At 42.1% G+C, this 19,067-nt stretch overlaps 1 protein-coding gene across 6 annotated transcripts in view; it reads right to left on the bottom strand.

The window, feature by feature from the left end:
* The window catches only part of sema4d (sema domain, immunoglobulin domain (Ig), transmembrane domain (TM) and short cytoplasmic domain, (semaphorin) 4D), a 169,107-nt gene extending 167,032 nt beyond the window's left edge, over nucleotides 1–2,075 (bottom strand). For 3 of the 6 annotated variants that reach the window (XR_013547055.1, XM_078396115.1, XM_078396116.1), the window contains exon 1: nucleotides 1,762–2,071. The gene's annotated coding sequence lies outside the window, so the exon portion shown is untranslated. Of the gene's footprint in view, nucleotides 1–1,761 lie in introns of all 6 variants that reach the window. The other 3 variants (XM_078396119.1, XM_078396120.1, XM_078396118.1) reach the window with 2 other exon arrangements.
* Between the last annotated feature and the right edge of the window lie 16,992 nt (nucleotides 2,076–19,067).

Below are 19,067 nucleotides of genomic sequence, written 5' to 3'. Positions count from 1 at the left end.
GACATGTCTCACCATCCCAAAAGCACAGTCTGTTGGAACAGCAGTATTTTGCCTCCCTTTTATTATTTATTCATTATATCCTCCTAAAGATAATAAGATACATTTATTCATCAGAAGCTCTTTGGTTTAATGTTGCAGTCTGTAATTGAAAAGGTATTGCCACTTTCAAACGCAAGTTTAGCCTGCAGTGTCTAACAGAAGAAAATGCTGCTTCTTAAATGTTTCTTTACAGAATATTAAGGTGCTTATACATATATGTTACATAATTCAGCAAATTTATATAAATCTTCACACTGGGAATTTAAAGATTACCTCATTAGATCGGACTGACATAATTACATTTTCACAGGTCAGGAAGTCAAAACCTTTCTTGGCAATCACATTTCAAATATAGTGCCTTTCAGTAATTTAACAAAAAGGTTTTCAGGAACTTTTGTACATTTAACACACACAAAGCAAAAATTTTGAAATAATACACCGTTCTATCATGCTGAATAAATTCAGAAAATGAAAGGCAAAGTTTCAGAGATTTGTAACTTTTAGATCCTGTTCACGTGTTAAGGCGCTGAGGGTAAAAGGACATGATTCAGGATTTGGTCCGTGCCAATTTATTAGTTTTGAACTGCTAATACATTAACTACATCTGTAGTTTATATACCAAACAGGAAGAGAAAGCTGGCCGTTTAAAGCTAATTACCTCCCTATTTATATTTATGCATTTCCTTCTCCCTTTTACAACCTTTCCTCCGACACTCTGTCTGCCCCAAACCAACCATTTCAACTATGAAAGCAGGCAAGTGACCTGATCCTCGGCCATTGTTGCTGTGGCATTCAAGTTGCCAACCGGTAGTCATGGCAAGTTCGACATGCATTCAGAAGAAAGCACCTAACCGCAGCCCAGAAATTATGCACCTAAAATTGCCAATAGGCAAAACCACTGGGCATTATTAAAACATCGTCAGATTAATTCGTACTGTGATCCACAAATCATGCTACTTTTGTTTACAACATAGTAACATAAAATTCACGTTAAAAAAATCTTCACTCCAGATTGCTGTAGAAAATTGTGATCTTGTAGACAGTTCATTCATGTGTAAAGATCCTAATTCCTTCCAGACCAAAACAGATGTTCTGATTAGAGGCAAGGATTTCTCCAGGTTGATTAGCAAGTTTCTAAAATGCAATTATTGTAAACAAAAATCCAACTCCTTTCTATTTGGAAGAGATTTCAACAAGTAAACGATGAATTAGAATAGTGCCACAATGAAAGCCGTTTCAAAAGCTTTGCTCTCTGCACATTTTTAATCTCTTGTTCCAGAAACAGTGGAGTCACGGCGGTAAATGTTTGACCAATTGTTTACCCAAAAGTGCACTGACCGTGTAATTCAAAATGATCTCCCCACCGCACTCTCAGAAATGTGGCTCAGTACATCTAACTTTATTCAACACAGGGGTTTATCTTATTCAACGAGGTTAGGCGCCAGGGAACAAGAGAAAGGGGGGAACAGCAAAGTGGGTCTCAGAAACCTCGGGCTAGAAGCTTTAATGTGGAATAGAGTGGGGGGGAAAGAGGGGCTATAGAAGCAATTTCAGATCCGAAACAGGACAAGCCACTACTTTTAAATAAAAACTGCGTTTTAAAACGAGGAAGAAAGATTGAAACATCGCCACCCCGTGCAACGCAGCACTTGCATTTCTGGCAACAAGGAGAGAGAGGGGGAAAAAACGACACCCAAAGAGACCGACCGCGCAGCAACTTACCAGGAAAGCGCGGAGGAAATGTGAAGCAATTTCAGCAGCTCCCCTGTTGCAACAAGTCCAGGACCCGCCTCGCGCGATGGCCGCCGCCGCGACCCGGGCTGGGCTGGGCTGGACTGGGCTCGAGCCGCTCTGGGGCTGGTGTCGGCGCTCAGTGGCGAGCGACTCTGTGCAGCCTTGGCAAAAGCAAACGCTCCGCACCGATTGCAGCCCGCGGTGCCTTGTGCATTCTCTGCAACCGTTCAATGTATCACTATTTGCAATTTTTGTTGTTGTCGCGCGAGGTGTATCAAAAGACCAGGGAGAACCTGGTAGCGAAGAAGGGATAAAGTTTCAGCTATTTGAGACTTGTCACAGCTGCAGCTACCACTATGGCTGATCGTTTGGTCTTCCCACCTCCCCTCCCCCTTTTGCTTTTGAAGCCATCCAAGAGCAATTGTAGAAAGGGTGCTTTATTCTGTATTTTTCTTTACCGTGCAATTTTGATTTGTAAAATAAAATCCTCTTTAAATGGAAATGACCATGCAACAATAGTAGTTGAAAACAATCGCCTTGGAAACATTGGAATTTATTTTTTGTTTTATTCTTCCTTATAGGTTAGAATATATTGTTTGTTTTATTTACTCCTTTTTGGACTACGTTGCATTCTGGTGCAAATGATAATAAACTAATGTGAAGTTGAATCTTCAGCTATTTTAAAACGTCTTGCAGTTTCTCTAACTGCCACGAGGGGAGAATGTAAACGTGGAATTACACCATATTATAGCCATGCGGAGAGAAAACCAAGAGTGGGTTTACTTTGGTTGACTAAGGTTGTTATGCTAATGGAGTGTCAGGTTGAAAACAGTAGCTGGCATTAGCAGTTTCTTGTTAATATCGTGTACCATTACTACATGATGCCCAAAACCTTAAATGCAAGGTTGAGTCACTGTAAAAGAGCGCTATTTTTTCCTTCATCTCAGATACAAGCAGTTCTTCTTCCAACTATCCCTGGCCACTCCAATCCAGCTTATGGAGATCTTACTATAAAGTTGTAAGTCATAGGAGCAGAATGAGGCCATTCGGCCCATCAAGTCTACTCTGCCATTCAATGGCTGATCTATCTTCCCCTCTCAACCCCATTCTCCTGCCTTCTCCCCATAACACTTGACATCCTTACAAATCAAGAATCTGTCAATCTCTGCCTTAAAAATACCCAATGAGTTGGCCTCCACATCCTTCTGTGGCAATTAATTCCGCAATTCACCATCCTCTGACTAAAGAAATTCCTCCTCATCTTTCTAAAGGTACATTCTTTTATTCTGAGGCAATGCCCTCTGATCCTAGACTCTTCCACTAGTGGAAACATCCACTCCACATCCACTCTATCCAGTCCTTTCATTATTCGGTAAGTTTCAAATTAGGTTCCCCCCTCATCCTTCTAAACTCCAGTGAGTACAGACCCAGTGCCGTCAAACACTCATCACACGTTAACCCAATCATCCCATACTACCTGAATGCATATTCTGTATCATGCATTTGTGTTTGGGTTGGGATTAGTCCGGATGACAATGGTTCGGTAAGGTATGGAAAAAAACTGTGTTCCCAAACTTGGGTCCAATTTCAGTAAGGTTTTTATTTTGTGCCTGAGCAAACCGTTCCTCCCAGTCCTATAAATGGGAACTATTTCAAATACAAAAGGGGCACTCAAAAGTAAAGCCAGTTCCTAAATAGGAAAATAAAATGATGGAAGTCCTTAGGGAATTCTGACAGCCTCTATAGAGTGAGAAAACAGGAATCAAGAAGCAAAGTTAACTTTTCAGGTTGATGACTAAACTTCAGAACTGAAATAAAAGTTGAAGATATTTACATATTGCCTAATGACATAGAAGGAGGACATCAGGTCATCAAGACTATGGCAGCATATCAATCCCATTCCTCTACTTTTTTCTCTGCAACCTATTCTCTCACAACCCCCCCCCCCATCCCACTTTCTAATCCTCTGATCAGCACTAGGGGTCATTTACTTCAGTCGATTAACATAACAACTGGTACATCTGCATCTGTGTCAGGTTGGAGAAAGGCATGCGGTCATAGGGGGAACCAGCCACGCCACACATAAAGCACTGGAGTCAGCGTTAAACCTGGGTCACTGGAGCTGTGAGGGAGATGCACAACCTGCAGCATCACTAGTTGGAGCAAAAACACCGGAGAAGCTTGACATCTGAAACCAAAATACTGGAAGTGCTCAGCAAGTCAAGGGGCATCCATGAGGAGCGAAGCAACCAACATTTCAGCTGAGGGATGCTTCATCAGAACTGGAAAAAATAAAAAACAAGTGTGTTTTACATTGGGGAGTGAAGGAGAATGGAGGGAATGTCCATGGGCCAAGAAAAGAAACAAAAGATGGTTTAGTGAGGAGGTGACTGGAGGAGACTCACTATGATGGATGTTTCTTTTTTTTTTTGTGTTGGTTGTGATTGTGTGTGAAATTGTTTATTTTTATTGCTCTATTGCTGGACTGTGGGTGACCTTTAATTTCACTGCACATCTTGTATGTGTATGTGACAAATAGACTTGACTTGACATTGCTGTTGCTGTTCGAAAAGTCAGGACCTGATATTGTTGTACACAGTGTTGAATCTGGAAAGGCTCCTTTGTTGAAATATTTGCTGTATCAGGAGGAAAATTTACATTAAAGTGGTTTTCATCTATCTGAGATGCTGCCTCATCAAAGATCCCCACCATCTGGGACATGGCCTCTTTTCGCTCCTCTCATTGAGCTGCAGGTCTGAACCCGGAATTTCCACACCACCAGGTTCAGGAACGGTTACTTTCATACAACTATAAGGTTCTCGAACTGATCTGCACAGCCCTAATTGTACATCACCAACGGCCCACCTCTTCCATCACCATGAACTTGTTTTCAAATTGTGTATTCTTTGCGTAATTTATTTCTTTTCACTATCTTATCAAATTATGAGTAATGTATGTATAATCTATGAATAATTTCAGTTTTTGTGTGTTGGCCACGTCTATATGCCTGTGACGCTGCTGCAAGCCAGATTTTCATTGTACCCTTACTCGCGCATATGACAATAAACTCAACCTAACCTCTAAGCAGAAAATTGTGAAAAATACCAAAATACAAGAATGATTTTGAGGCATTTGTTTCTAACAGTGTTTTCAGGGGCAAACACATCAAACCTTTAAGGCAATTCAAAACATTTGAAGAATTGCTAAAGAAGTTTGCAATGTCTTTCCCATAACCTTAAACATTGAATGCCAATGACAAGGTTATTTTTCAGTGAGACTCTGTGATATGTCAAGAATATCACATTTAAATTGTTTAGGAAGGAACTGCAGATGGTGGTTTACATTGAAGATAGACCCAAAATACTGGAGTAACTCAACGGGACAGGCAGCATCTCTGGATAGAAGGAATGCTGCCTGTCCCACTGAGTTACTCCAGCATTTTGTGTCAATTTACATTTTAATTTGTTCTTCTTTACAGTCATAGTTCATGCATTTATTAGTAACAAAAATAGGAAATCTTCTGGATTTCCTCCAATGTCTGCAATAATTTGTAAAAGATTCCAAAGACTTGACCGTCTCAGACATTAAAACTCAGATAATCCGCAATCCAATTATTCAGAAATCCCTGAAGGTCTAATTCACTTAATGAGGATTCCTAAACTGTCTTTAAACTCACTGAATCCCCAGTTCCTGGAACTTTGCAATCTACACTCCCTTTAAACTCACCATGGCTCTGTTTCCCGCACTCTCTTTAAACTTACTGGAGTTTCTGTAAAGTTAATTGTACTATTGTGTAACTGAGTAGCATTCAATAGTCCAGAAGATCTGATGGTCTGGCACCGTGCATTAATATACACTGCATTAACAGAGTTTTGCTGTACACACATGCTTCAGTCGAGACCAGGAATGCTTTGCTGCTACATTTAATTGGTTGACTGACGAGATGGGTGTTTTTGATATCACAGTGCAAGTGTTAGAGGGAAAAGGGGGCTGCACATTGCTTCCTCATTGTCCACAAGGAATAGGGAGACAAACGTCTTGTGGATAACAAAGGACATGGAAACCTCTATGTCTGCTGACAATGATACTAAGTCACCAATATCGCTCCCTACATGGGTATTACAACTTCTGAGTAAGTTTCAGCTTGTCTAAACAAGCAGGGTTTGCTTTTGATTCACTGCAACCTCGCAGGGATGAGACTGACTACATTTGGACTTTTCTCACCATCTGCAACAGCTGGTGGGTACAAGCTCGCCTTTGAAACAGCATGCAGCAGAGTTGTCAGATCCTGGTTCCAGCTGCGAACCGACCCACGTTCCTGACCCATGGCATTCCCGAGTCTGGCTCCAGCCGATACCCTGCTTCCGTCTCCGGCCACAAACCCACCCACGTACGTGAGCCCCAGTATCCCAGCTGCAAACCTGCCCAAGCTCCGGAGTCCTGATGTCTCCCATGTGCCCGTTAACCCCATGGGACTTCTGTCTCCAGCAACAGACACTGATGCTGCTAGTCTTAAATAACCAAACCTTTGATGTTCCACTTTGCAATCTAATTCACAAACTCATATTTAAATCACTTGCATGAATCAAGTAACTAACAATTGTGTCATAGCTTTCTACATGTTAGATAATGTTTTTTAAATGCCTGAATACCATCTGGCTCATCTTAAGTATGTAACAATGAATGGTTGATAGGGATAGAGCTGGTCTCTACGTTCAGGACCCAGTCTCAAAGCACTCCCCCCTGCCCCACCCCATTTGCTAATGGCACTCCAGTCTCAGGGCAATCTCTGGACTCCTCCATCTCCAATCGGCAATTGCCCCCCTCCCCCCCCTCCCAAAATGAGGATCCCCAGGTCTGGGTGAGTGAAGTCTGGAACTGATGGAGAGTCAAAGTGAGGGCATGCTGGTGCCAGCATATGGCAGAGAGTGTAGAAGGCAGGGCCCAGAACTGTGGTTCTGAAGATGGGCACCAACCCAAAACATTACCGATCCATGTTTTTATTTTAGAGATACAGCGTAGAAACAGGCCCTTTCTGCCCACCGGGTCCACACTGACCAGCGATCTCCGCACATTAACACTATCCTTTACCCACTAGGGACAATTTTTACATTTACCAAGCCAATTAACCTACATACCTGTACATCTTTGGAGTGTGGGAGGAAACCGAAGATCTTGGAGAAAACCCACGCAGGTCATGGGGAGAACGTAACTACTCCGTACAGACAGCACCCATAGTCGAGATCGAACCTGAGTCATCGGCGCCGCATTCGCTGTAAGGCAGCAACTCTACTGCTGCGCCACCGTGCTGCCAATGTTCTCCAGGAATGCTGTCTGAGGCTTTGTCCAGTCTCTTCACTCTCCTAGCTCTCTTCCCCATCACAATTAGTCTGAAGAAAGGTATGGACCCAAAATTCACCTACTTGTGTTCTCCAGAGATGTTCCATGACCCACTGTTTACTCCAGCAATTTGTGTTCTTCTTTGTAATGGCTGCCAGTTGGAGACAGATGGCCAATGTGCAGTGAAAGGAATGAGAAGGCATCTGAGAGCTGACATTCGCCTTCTGCAAGACAGGTCAACACAACCATAGCAGCAACACCCGTGTGAGCAGGTGTGATGATGATATCTGCATTGATTTCCAGTGAGTAGAGTCCTGCAAATACAGAAGGGTCTAGGTTAGAAAGGGTGTGGGCAATGGAAAAATTCAGGTGGCCAATGACATCAGTGGTGAACAAATCTGGAAAGAGAAGAGAGGCCAAATGTGGGGGACCAAGTCGATCAAGTTTTCTGGAGAAGAACAAAGGGAACAGAGGCAAAGGCAGCAGAAGGTAATCTCAAGGCCACATTGCATTCAGAATTCCTTAAGAGGAGGACATGGAGGATAAAGTTGAAGCCTCTGCTGATTACAAATTGTTTGAAATCAGAGAGAGTAAGATTGGATGGGACAAGGGGTGGGACAGGAGAAAGAGAAGGAGTTAGGGTAAAGTGGGGAAGGATCTGGAAGAACATTATAATTTAAAAGCTGTTGAAGTTTGTGATTTTTGATGTCTGAAAAAAACAAAGAAAAGATTTTGGTTGAAACTGAATGACAAAGGCCAAAAGTGGAATTGCAGTGCAAGGCTTCCCTGAGATAGAAAGACTTGGTGCTCTTGTACAGAGAAGTCAGGATCATGAACATGCCAATGCATGGCAATGTGCAGCTCAGTACATGACAATAGCAGTGATCAGTGAAACACCGGAGAGCTTGAATGTATGATCTGAACTGGGAAAGGTGGAAGTTCATTTGGAATCCATATGGAAAAAAATTGTAGCTGGTGGGACGTAGAAGGGAAGAGCTGTGGAAGTGAGCTTCTTCATCAAATAAGGGAAACAGAAACAATTGATGGTGAGCAAGATAAAATAGTCATACGCAAATCCATTAGAGTGAGGAGCAAAATTTATTCAAGTTGGCCATTCCTGGAAGAGAAGAGAATTGAATAATAATTGGAGCAAAAGACTGTAGATGCTGGGCCTCGGGAACAAAAAACAGAAAATGCTGTAAGTGCCATCAAGTCAAGCAGCAGCTATTGAGATGGGAACAGACAATGTTTCAGGTCAGGGATCGGAACTAGCAAAAACAAGAAAACAAGTGTATGTTTAAGTTGCAGAGAGACCACCTTTGAAGCAGAATACAGCAGACTTGTCAGATCCTGGCTCAGCTACTAACCGACCCAAATTCCTGACCCGTGATGTTCCTGACCCTGGCTCCAGCCACACACCTGGCCTATACTCTGGCTCCATCTCTGGTCATGTGCATGGTTTAAGATGGAGCCAGAGTTGATGGTGCTACGTGCTGAATGGAAACAATGACCATCAAGTCAAGTCAAGTCAAGTTTATTTGTCACATACACATACACGATGTGCAGTGAAATGAAAGTGGCAATGCCTGCGGATTGTGCACAAAAAAGAATTACAGTTACAGCATATAAATAAAGTTAATAAGTTACTATTGTGTAGACAAAAATTTAGTCTCTGGAGTTATAAAAGTTGACAGTCCTGATGGCCTGTGGGAAGATACTCCGTCTCATCCTCTCCGTTTTCACAGCGTGACAGCGGAGGCGTTTGCCTGACCGTAGCATCTGGAACAGACCGTTACTGGGGTGGCAGGGGTCCCTCATGATCTTGCTTGCTCTGGATCTGCACCTCCTGATGTATAGGTCCTGCAGGGGGACGAGTGTAGTTCCCATGGTGCATTCTGCCGAATGCACTACTCTCTGCAGGACCATCCTGGGCAGAGCTGTTCCCAAACCAGACTGTAATGTTGCCGGACAGGATGCTCTCATTGGGAATATCATTGTAACTATTCACCTTATCACAGAATTTCCCTTTGTTTTCCCTAGAATCCATAATAATGCATCAGTACTGAGGAGAGAAAGAGCTCTATGACTCTTTGATTGCCAAGCTCATGGAACTGGCAGCTTACAACCCACCAGAGTGAAGAAAGGTCTCGATCCGAAACATCACCCATTCCTTCTCCCCAGAGATGCTGTCTGTCCTGATGAGTTACTCCAGCTTTTTGTGTCTATCTTCAGTTTAAGACAGCATCTGCAGTTCCTTCTTACACATTTCCTGTGCTCAATACCATGGCTGATGAAAGCAAACATGCCAAATGACTTCTTCACCACCCTATCTTCTTGTATCAGTATTTCATACAACTATATACTTGCACCCACCTCTAGATCACTCTGTTCTGCAACACTACTCAGGGCCCTACCATAATCTGCATAAGTCAGGTCCGGACTTGCCATACCAAAATGCAACAGCCCACATTTATCTGAATTAAGTTCCATCTTGCAATCCTCGGCTCATTTGGCCAGTTGATCAAGATCCCATTGTAATCTTAAATAACCTTCTTCACTGTCAACTGTACCATCACTTTTAATGACATCAACAAACTTACTAAGCTTGCCACCGATTTTAACACCCAAATCATAAATATAAATACCAAATAAAAGTGAACTTTTCACTGATCTCTGTGGCACACCACTCATGTCAGGTGTCTGAAGAAGCAATCCTCTACCACCACTCTCTGTTTCCTACCTTTAAGCCAATATTGTGTCCAATTGGCTAACTCACCCTCAATCCCATGTGATCTAACCTTCAAGACCAACCAGCATATAGAACTTTGTCAAAGGTCTTGCTAAAGTCCATGAGGACAACATCTACTGCACTACCATCATCCATCTTCTTGGACACTGCTTCAAAAAGGTTAAACATATTATTGGTACATAATTTCCCCACATAGACATTTTGAATATCCCTAATCAATCATTGCTTTTCCAAATGCATGTAAATCCTGTCCTCAGACTCCCCTCCAATAACTTACCCACGACTGATGTTAGGCTCGATGGCCATTGATGATACAAATTTCTCTGCCAGGGGCATGCAATTTCTTCCCTATTTTTCCCATACATTCTAAGATACACTTGATTACGTTCCAGGGATTGATCTACCTTAATGCATTTTAAGACCTCCAGCACCTGCATGTGCACTCTCTTGAAGATATCACAATTAATTTCACCAAATTTCCTTGATCCATGTATTTCTCCACAGCATACACAAATATTAATTTAACACCTCTCCCATCTCCTGTGGCTCCCCAAGACTACCCCACTGATCTTTAAGGGCCCTATTCTCTGCTTAGTTACAGATTTGCCCTTAATATACTTGTAGAGTCTCTTTGAATTCCCCTTTACCTTATCTCTCTATCTCAGATTTAAAAGCCTTCTATTTATAGGGTATTCCTTAACCTGCAAAAAGCATCCTCTTATCAACATTTGAAAGTTCCATCAAAATTGGCCTTGCCCCAGTTTTGGACTTTAACATTTGAACCAGTTTTTAAACCTTTTTCATAACTATTTTAAAACTAATAGAAAAATAGCATATACTCTATCAGTTTGTGGGTAATTTGTACTTTGGTTACAAATTAAAAATATATTGGTATTATAGTTCATGTGCATTTCATGTAGAACATTGTATATAGAGGAAACCAGCATCCAGCCAGTCAGAATCAAATCTGCAGCCAGGTGTAGACTAATATTAAATGGTGTTCTTTATGCACATTGACAGAGGAAGTATTCTCATGAGGAATTTTCCAACAGATATACTTTAGTACCATTTTATTTTGAAATTAATCATGATTACACCAAAATATATTTACAGATGCTGTCGTAACTTCTTAATTATGTTTGAATTACGAGATCAAAAATATCAATTAATTACAAGAAAGGTGCTATATTTATCACAGCAGAAACATTTATCTACATGTAAAAAAGTACATACATTAATGTGAAATGTGCTCTTGGTCATGCTATTGCTCAGACACATCACTGGTTTTCCATCAGACTTAAGTTTGAGTGGTTGCATTTAAATATAGAGATATAGTTACAAAGAAACCACATAGCATGCAACCTGATGCTTGATTCTGGAGAAAATTGTGGTGAATGTCTCTTTAAATATCACTTTTAACACCACTCAAGTTGAACTTTTTGCTTAATTTATTCTAATGCTTGCAAATGTGACCTTTTTCCAGACATCAAGAAAACGTTTATGGTAAAGTCAACGTTTTGGATACAATGTGGAATTTTGGAATTCAATATCTTATTGCATTGACAACTAAATTTTTAAGATTTGATAAATGAAAAATAAAACTCCAAGCAACTATCCTGCATCTGTACACTGTGGACGGCTTGATTATAATCATGTATAGCAGAACATTTCCACTGACTGGATAGCATGCAACAAAATGAAAGTTTTTCAATGTACCCCGGTAACCGTAACAATAAAATAAATAAAACTATACTTTATACACTCTAATGTATTGTGTTTAGCAAGGCATACTCTGGCCAAGAAATTTATTTTCATGACTCTAAAAGGTGTGCAGTTAAACCAGAGGGGAGCAATATTACACCCGCTTCTGGCCGTCTAAGCACCGTTTGGGATATTTGTCTCCTGAAATCTCCCATAACCACCGTAGCATTACATTTGTGACACGCCAATTTTATCTCCTGATTCAACTTGCACCCTATGTCGAAGCTACTGTTTGGGGGCCTATAGATAACTCCCATTAGGGTCTTTTTACCCTTACAATTCCTCATTTCTATCCATACTGATTCAACATCTCCTGATTCTATGTCACCCCTTGCAAGGGAATGAATATTCAGGGGTACACAACGTATAGAAAAGACAGACAGGTGGGCAGAGGGGGTGGGGTTGCTCTGCTGGTAAGGAATGATATTAAGGCATAAAAATTAAGGAGAGGAAGTATAAGATAGCAAAGAAGAGTGGGAAGACAGAGGATTGGGACTCTTTTAAAGAGCAACAAAAGTTAACTAAAAAGGCAATACGGGGAGAAAAGATGAGGTACGAGGGTAAACTAGCCAATAATATAAAGGAGGATAGCAAAAGTTTTTTTAGGTACGTGAAGAGGAAAAAAATAGTCAAGGCAAATGTGGGTCCCTTGAAGACAGAAGCAGGGGAATTTATTATGGGGAACAAAGAAATGGCAGACGAGTTAAACCGTTACTTTGGATCTGTCTTCACTGAGGAAGATACACACAATCTCCAAAATGTTCTAGGGGCCGGAGAACCTAGGGTGATGGAGGAACTGAAGGAAATCCACATTAGGCAGGAAATGGTTTGGGGTAGACTGATGGGACTGAAGGCTGATAAATCCCCAGGGCCTGATGGTCTGCATCCCAGGGTACTTAAGGAGGTGGCTCTAGAAATAGTGGAAGCATTGGAGATCATTTTTCAATGTTCTATAGATTCAGGGTCAGTTCCTGTGGATTGGAGGATAGCAAATGTTATCCCACTTTTTAAGAAAGGAGGGAGAGAGAAAACGGGTAATTATAGACCAGTTAATCTGACATCAGTGGTGGGGAAGATGCTGGAGTCAATTATAAAAGACAAAATTGCTGAGCATTTGGATAGCAGTAACAGGATCATTCCGAGTCAGCATGGATTTACGAAGGGGAAATCATGCTTGACAAATCTACTGGAATTTTTTGAGGATGTAACTAGGAAAATTGACAGGGGAGAGTCAGTGGATGTGGTGTACCTCGACTTTCAGAAAGCCTTCGACAAGGTCCCACATAGGAGATTAGTGGGCAAAATTAGAGCACATGGTATTGGGGGTAGGGTACTGACATGGATAGAAAATTGGTTGACAGACAGAAAGCAAAGAGTGGGGATAAATGGGTCCCTTTCGGAATGGCAGGCAGTGACCAGTGGGGTACCGCAAGGTTTGGTGCTGGGACCCCAGCTATTTACGATATACATTAATGACTTAGATGAAGGGATTAAAAGTACCATTAGAAAATTTGCAGATGATACTAAGCTGGGAGGTAGTGTGAATTGTGAGGAAGATGCAATAAGGTTGCAGGGTGACTTGGACAGGTTGTGTGAGTGGGCGGATACATGGCAGATGCAGTTTAATGTAGATAAGTGTGAGGTTATTCACTTTGGAAGTAAGAATAGAAAGGCAGATTATTATCTGAATGGTGTCAAGTTAGGAAGAGGGGATGTTCAACGAGATCGGGGTGTCCTAGTGCATCAGTCACTGAAAGGAAGCATGCAGGTACAGCAGGCAGTGAAGAAAGCCAATGGAATGTTGGCCTTCATAACAAGAGGAGTTGAGTATAGGAGCAAAGAGGTCCTTCTACAGTTGTACCGGGCCCTGGTGAGACCGCACCTGGAGTACTGTGTGCAGTTTTGGTCTCCATATTTGAGGAAGGATATTCTTGCTATTGAAGGCGTGCAGCGTAGGTTCACTAGGTTAATTCCCAGAATGGCGGGACTGTCGTATGTTGAAAGGCTGGAGCAATTAGGCTTGTATACACTGGAATTTAGAAGGATGAGGGGGGATCTTATTGAAACATATAAGATAATTAGGGGATTGGACACATTAGAGGCAGGAAACATGTTCCCAATGTTGGGGGAGTCCAGAACAAGGGGCCACAGTTTAAGAATAAGGGGTAGGCCATTTAGAACGGAGATGAGGAAGAAATTTTTCAGTCAGAGAGTGGTGAAGGTGTGGAATTCTCTGCCTCAGAAGGCAGTGGAGGCCAGTTCGTTGGATGCTTTCAAGAGAGAGCTGGATAGAGCTCTTAAGGATAGCGGAGTGAGGGGGTATGGGGAGAAGGCAGGAATGGGGTACTGATTGAGAGTGATCAGCCATGATCGCATTGAATGGCGGTGCTGGCTCGAAGGGCTGAATGGCCTACTCCTGCACCTATTGTCTATTGTCTATTGTCTATGCCTTTAGAACCTTTTTTTTCTGATGCAAAACTACCCCAAATAGTTGTACTGTACAGTCAGAAAAGTTCTTCCCCAACTTGATTTTGAACTTAATTACTCTGAAAATCAGCATCCATATTTATTCACAACATAAACATTACTAACATTGCCGTCACTTGTTTCTACCATAACTGTGCCATGTTATAAGTGTGCCATGCCACTGACACTCAACTGCACTCAGTATGCTTGCTGAAATCTGTGATATCCTGTGACCTCAAACATGGCCCTGCATGTGCGCACTTACTCCTTTAGCCAAGGTCACTCTCAGCTTCCTAACCTTAGGCTGATCCTGGACTGCGTCTGCTGACCTCAGCACTTCTCACAGTTTGCTCCTCATTGTTGTATTTGAGAGGTCCACCTGAAGGAGATAAGACTTCATCTACTCATCCATTAGCACACCAGGCAGACAGAACAGGCACAGCAAATTGCCCTCCCCAGAGTGCAATCATTCACAGATTGCACACATTCATAGATTACGGTCATATATCATATCATATCATATATATACAGCCGGAAACAGGCCTTTTCGGCCCACCAAGTCCGTGCCGCCCAACAATCCCCGTACATTAACACTATCCTACACCCACTAGGGACAATTTTTTACATTTACCCAGCCAATTAACCTACATACCTGTACGTCTTTGGAGTGTGGGAGGAAACCGAAGATCTCGGAGAAAACCCACGCAGGTCACGGGGAGAACGTACAAACTCCTTACAGTGCAGCACCCGTAGTCAGGATCGAACCTGAGTCTCCGGCGCTGCATTCGCTGTAAAGCAGCAACTCTACCGCTGCGCTACCGTGCCGCCCATATAATAATCATTCTTTACAGAGACCTTCCTGACAACCTTCTGCAGGTTGGGGGTAAGTTAGAAATCACATCATCAGTCCAGTAGGCCTGGATCATCTGACTTATGTCCACCTGCTACTTACTAGTAATTGCAATGACACCTTGTAATATAGTGGGAATATTGGTGATCCTGTTCGATTCCTAGCTAAGTTTAGCAGTGTCATCTTTCTTAGTGCTTTACAGAGATTAGGCATTTTATTGAATATCTGAACTTTTACAGATGCACTGTAGAAAGTATCCTGACTGGTTGCATTGTGGCCTGGTATGGCAATTCCAACACACAGGAACGCAAGAGGCTGCTGGGAATGATGGATTCAGCCCTGTCCACCATAGGCACAGCCCTCTCCATTGAAAGCATTTACCTGAGGCACAACTTCAAGAAGGTGGCATCTACTAACTATAACCCTCACCACCTGGGCCTTGCCCTCTTCTCACTTCTATCAAAAGGGAAAGAAGTGCAGAAGCCTGAAGTCCCACTTCGTATTACATTCCTACAACCATGGTTTTTCAACCGACCAGCACAGAGTTCTTCCCTTTTCTCCATCAGTCTGAAGAAGGGTCTCATCCCAATGTGTCATCTCTCCATTTCCCTCAGAAGATGGTACCTGACCCATTGAGTTCTTCCAGCAGTTTGTTTTGTACTCATGATTCCATCATCTGCAGTCACTTGTGCTTGCACCATAATACTACCTCTTGCACTAACATGGACTTGGTTTCTAATTGCATATTTTTGCACTAATGTCTTTTCTGCAGTCTTTTTTTCACTGTCTTGTAGAGTTTATGTGTAATTTGTGTTTTTGTGTGTTGTCAGAATCTATGTGAATGAGATGCTGCTGCAATCAAGATGTGTGAAAATGGTGTCCCTCAGGTTCCTATTAAATCTTTCTCCTCTCATCTTAAATCTATGCCCTCAATTTCTTGATTCCCCTACCCTGGGTAAAAAGACTCTAAGCATCCATCCTATCTATTCCTCTCATGATTTTATACACTACTCCCAGCCCCCTGTGTTCCTGCCTTCTTAATCTCTCCCTATAGCTCAGGCCCTTAAGTCTTGGCTATATCCTTGTAAATCTTCTCTGTACTCTTTACAGCTTAATGGCATCTTTCCAAAAGCAAGGTGATCAAAACTAAACACAATACCCCAAGTGCAACTGTACAACTGTAATATAGTGGTGCAACCTCCATGCTCAGTTCTCTGATTGATGATGGCCAACATGCCAAAAGCAGGTATTTCATTCCCCTTCTGCCTCCCCAGCTTGGTTGGGTTAATCCCAGCCATTAAGTCAAATAGTGTGGAAACAGAGTCAAACTGTGTGGAAACAGGACGATGGCCCACAGAGTCTGCCCTGACCATCAAACATCTATTGACATTAATCCTACACTTATACCATTCTTTATTCTCTCAGCATTCTCATCAACTCTCCCCAAATTCTACTGATCACTACATTCTAGGGGCAATTTGTAGTGACCAATTAACCTACTGACAATGCGTGTTTTAGGGATGCGGGAGAAAACAGGTGCATCTGGAGGAAATCCATGAGTCATGGAGAGAACGTATAATTTCCGCAGGCAGTTCCACTGTTCGACTAACTGTGCTATTGTGTTACCAAAAGCTATCCAAGTCAAACTTGCTACATCTCCTCTAGGGTGGTCACTGGTATTGTATTGACAGTCAATGAGAAAGTTCATGAGGAAGTTCCTGAACTTCTTTATAGGTTTTGCTACCATGGTGTGAGTGGACATTGGATGTATGATGTCCTCTGTCTGCCACATCCTCTCTGATCTGCTAGTAATGGTTCTCCAAATGTCTAGTGGTGCTATATCAGAGAGGATGGCAAAGCTGCTTCTTGTGGCTGGTTTAAGGTAGCCTGTAGTGACTTAACAATTGTTGGTCAAATTTGGATTCATTCTCTTGGTCTGGCAGAGCATTCTTACATCAGGCAAATAAGCTCAGGGCTGAAGTAGCTTACGATGCTAAAACTATTCCCGAATGTGGCTTAGTATGCTTATCATTCTGAGTCTGCAAACTTGCAAACAAAGTTGTTAAGTTCTTTCTTGTCTAAAAGGTGAACATACAACTATACCACACAGGAACTGGCCCTTCAGCCCTCAATATCCATGCCGAACAAACTAGAAAACGAAGATATGGACAATGTGTATGAAGGAACTACAGAGGGGTGGGCAGATCAGTCTGACGAAGGGTCTCGATCCAAAACGTCACCCATTCCTTCTCTCCAGAGATGTTGCCTGTCCCACTGAGTTGCTCCAGCATTTTGTGTCTACCAAGGAACTGTAGATGCTGGTTTAAACCAAAGATAGACACAAATGCTGGAGTAACTCAGCGGGATAGGCAGCATCGCTGGGGAGAAGGAATGCGTGACATTTCGGGTCGATATAGGGACGATGTATTCATACATTGCGTTCACAGTGAATCAAATGGACACTTTTCTAATTGGTCATTTAGCACTTTGTTCGCATTGCAATTGTGCAAATAAAAGACATTGATTATTTTTGTTGTGTGCTGTCCAGTCAACAGAAATGGAATGCTGTACATGATTATAATCAAGCCGTCCACAGTGTACAGATGCAGGATAGTTGCTTGGAGTTTTATTTTTAATTTATCAAATCTTAAAAATGTAGTTTGTATTGAATTCCAAAATTCCGCACTGTATCCAAAACGCATTAATGTTTTGACTTTACCATTAAATATTTTCTTGATGTCTGGAAAAAGGTTTCATTTGCAAGCATTAGAATAAATTAAGCAAAAAGTTCTACTTGAATGGTGATAAAATTGGTATTTAAAGAGACATTCACCACAACATTCTCCAGCATTCTCAAGCATCAGGTTGCATGCTATGTAGTTTCTTTGTAACTATATCTCCATGTTTAAATGCAACCATTCAAACTTAGGTCACAACAATTGTTGGGGACTCTGAGTATGAAGTCTCCATTGTTCTTTACTCCATTGCATGGAAGTGCAGATTCTGGTTCACAAAAAAATATACAAACCGAAATGTCACCTATCCATGTTCTCCAGAGATGCTGCCTGACACGCTGAGTTACTCCAGCACTTTATTTCTTCATTGTCCATGCTCCTCTTTCTCCTGAGAGCCCCTGCTGCCCTCTATTGGCTGTTGCAGTCTCTGTCGTTTATCATTTCTCGCAAAGGCACACAAATCATAATACCCATGAGCCCACAATGCTGAGAATATAACTGGCCAGAATATAACAGACAGTGTGGAAATAGGCCCTTTGGCCCAACCTCCGCATGTTTCTTTTTTTTTTTTCCTAATCAGATGTGCAGCACTTTGGTCAACGTGGGTTGTTTTTAAATGTGCTATACAAATAAAATTGACTTGACTTGACTTGACACCGACCAATATACCCCATCTACACTAGTCCCACCTGTCCGTGTTCGGCCCATATCCTTCCAACCTATCCTATCCATACACCTGTCTAAATGCTTCTTAAACATTGCAAAAGCAATGATAGTTGACAATTCAAAATCTGCACTATTGTCTTTAAGTAGAAAGTCAGCCTGTACTGTGGATGGAGAGAATCTGAAGTAATATTAGAAATTGATAACTTGTGGCAAAACTAGCTAAGTCCTCTTATAATAAACCAGTCTTCATCAATGAGATGGCAGTGGAGAGAGTCAACAGCTTCAATTCCTCTGTCCATATCTCTTAAGATCTGACCTTGGTGCAGCACAGGAAAAGCTCATCCATGCCTCCACTTGCTTAAAAGATTGAGAAAATTTGACATGATGCCAAATCCTCGATTGAACCTCTATAGGTGTATGGTGGAGAGCATACTGACTGGTTGCACCACAGACTGGTTCATCAACTCGAATGTTGCCTGGTCACAGGTACTAACCTCCCCATAATTGAAGGGGTCTACAGGAAGCACTGTGTCAAAAGGCAGCTTCCATCATCAATGACCCACACCACCCTGGCCCTGCTCTTATCTCATTACTACTCTCGGGAAGAAGGTACAGGAGCCAGAAAACTGTGACCTACAGGTTCAAGAACAACTTCTTCCAGCAACCATCATGCTCTTCAACATTGCACAACACTAATCAACATCTCAGCAACTATGATCTACTATGA

Source organism: Rhinoraja longicauda, chromosome 3 (assembly GCF_053455715.1).
Source record: "Rhinoraja longicauda isolate Sanriku21f chromosome 3, sRhiLon1.1, whole genome shotgun sequence".
Classification (NCBI taxonomy): Eukaryota; Metazoa; Chordata; class Chondrichthyes; order Rajiformes; family Arhynchobatidae; genus Rhinoraja; species Rhinoraja longicauda.
The sequence above is the reverse complement of the archived record's forward strand: the minus strand, read 5'-3'. Positions and strand labels throughout refer to the sequence as shown.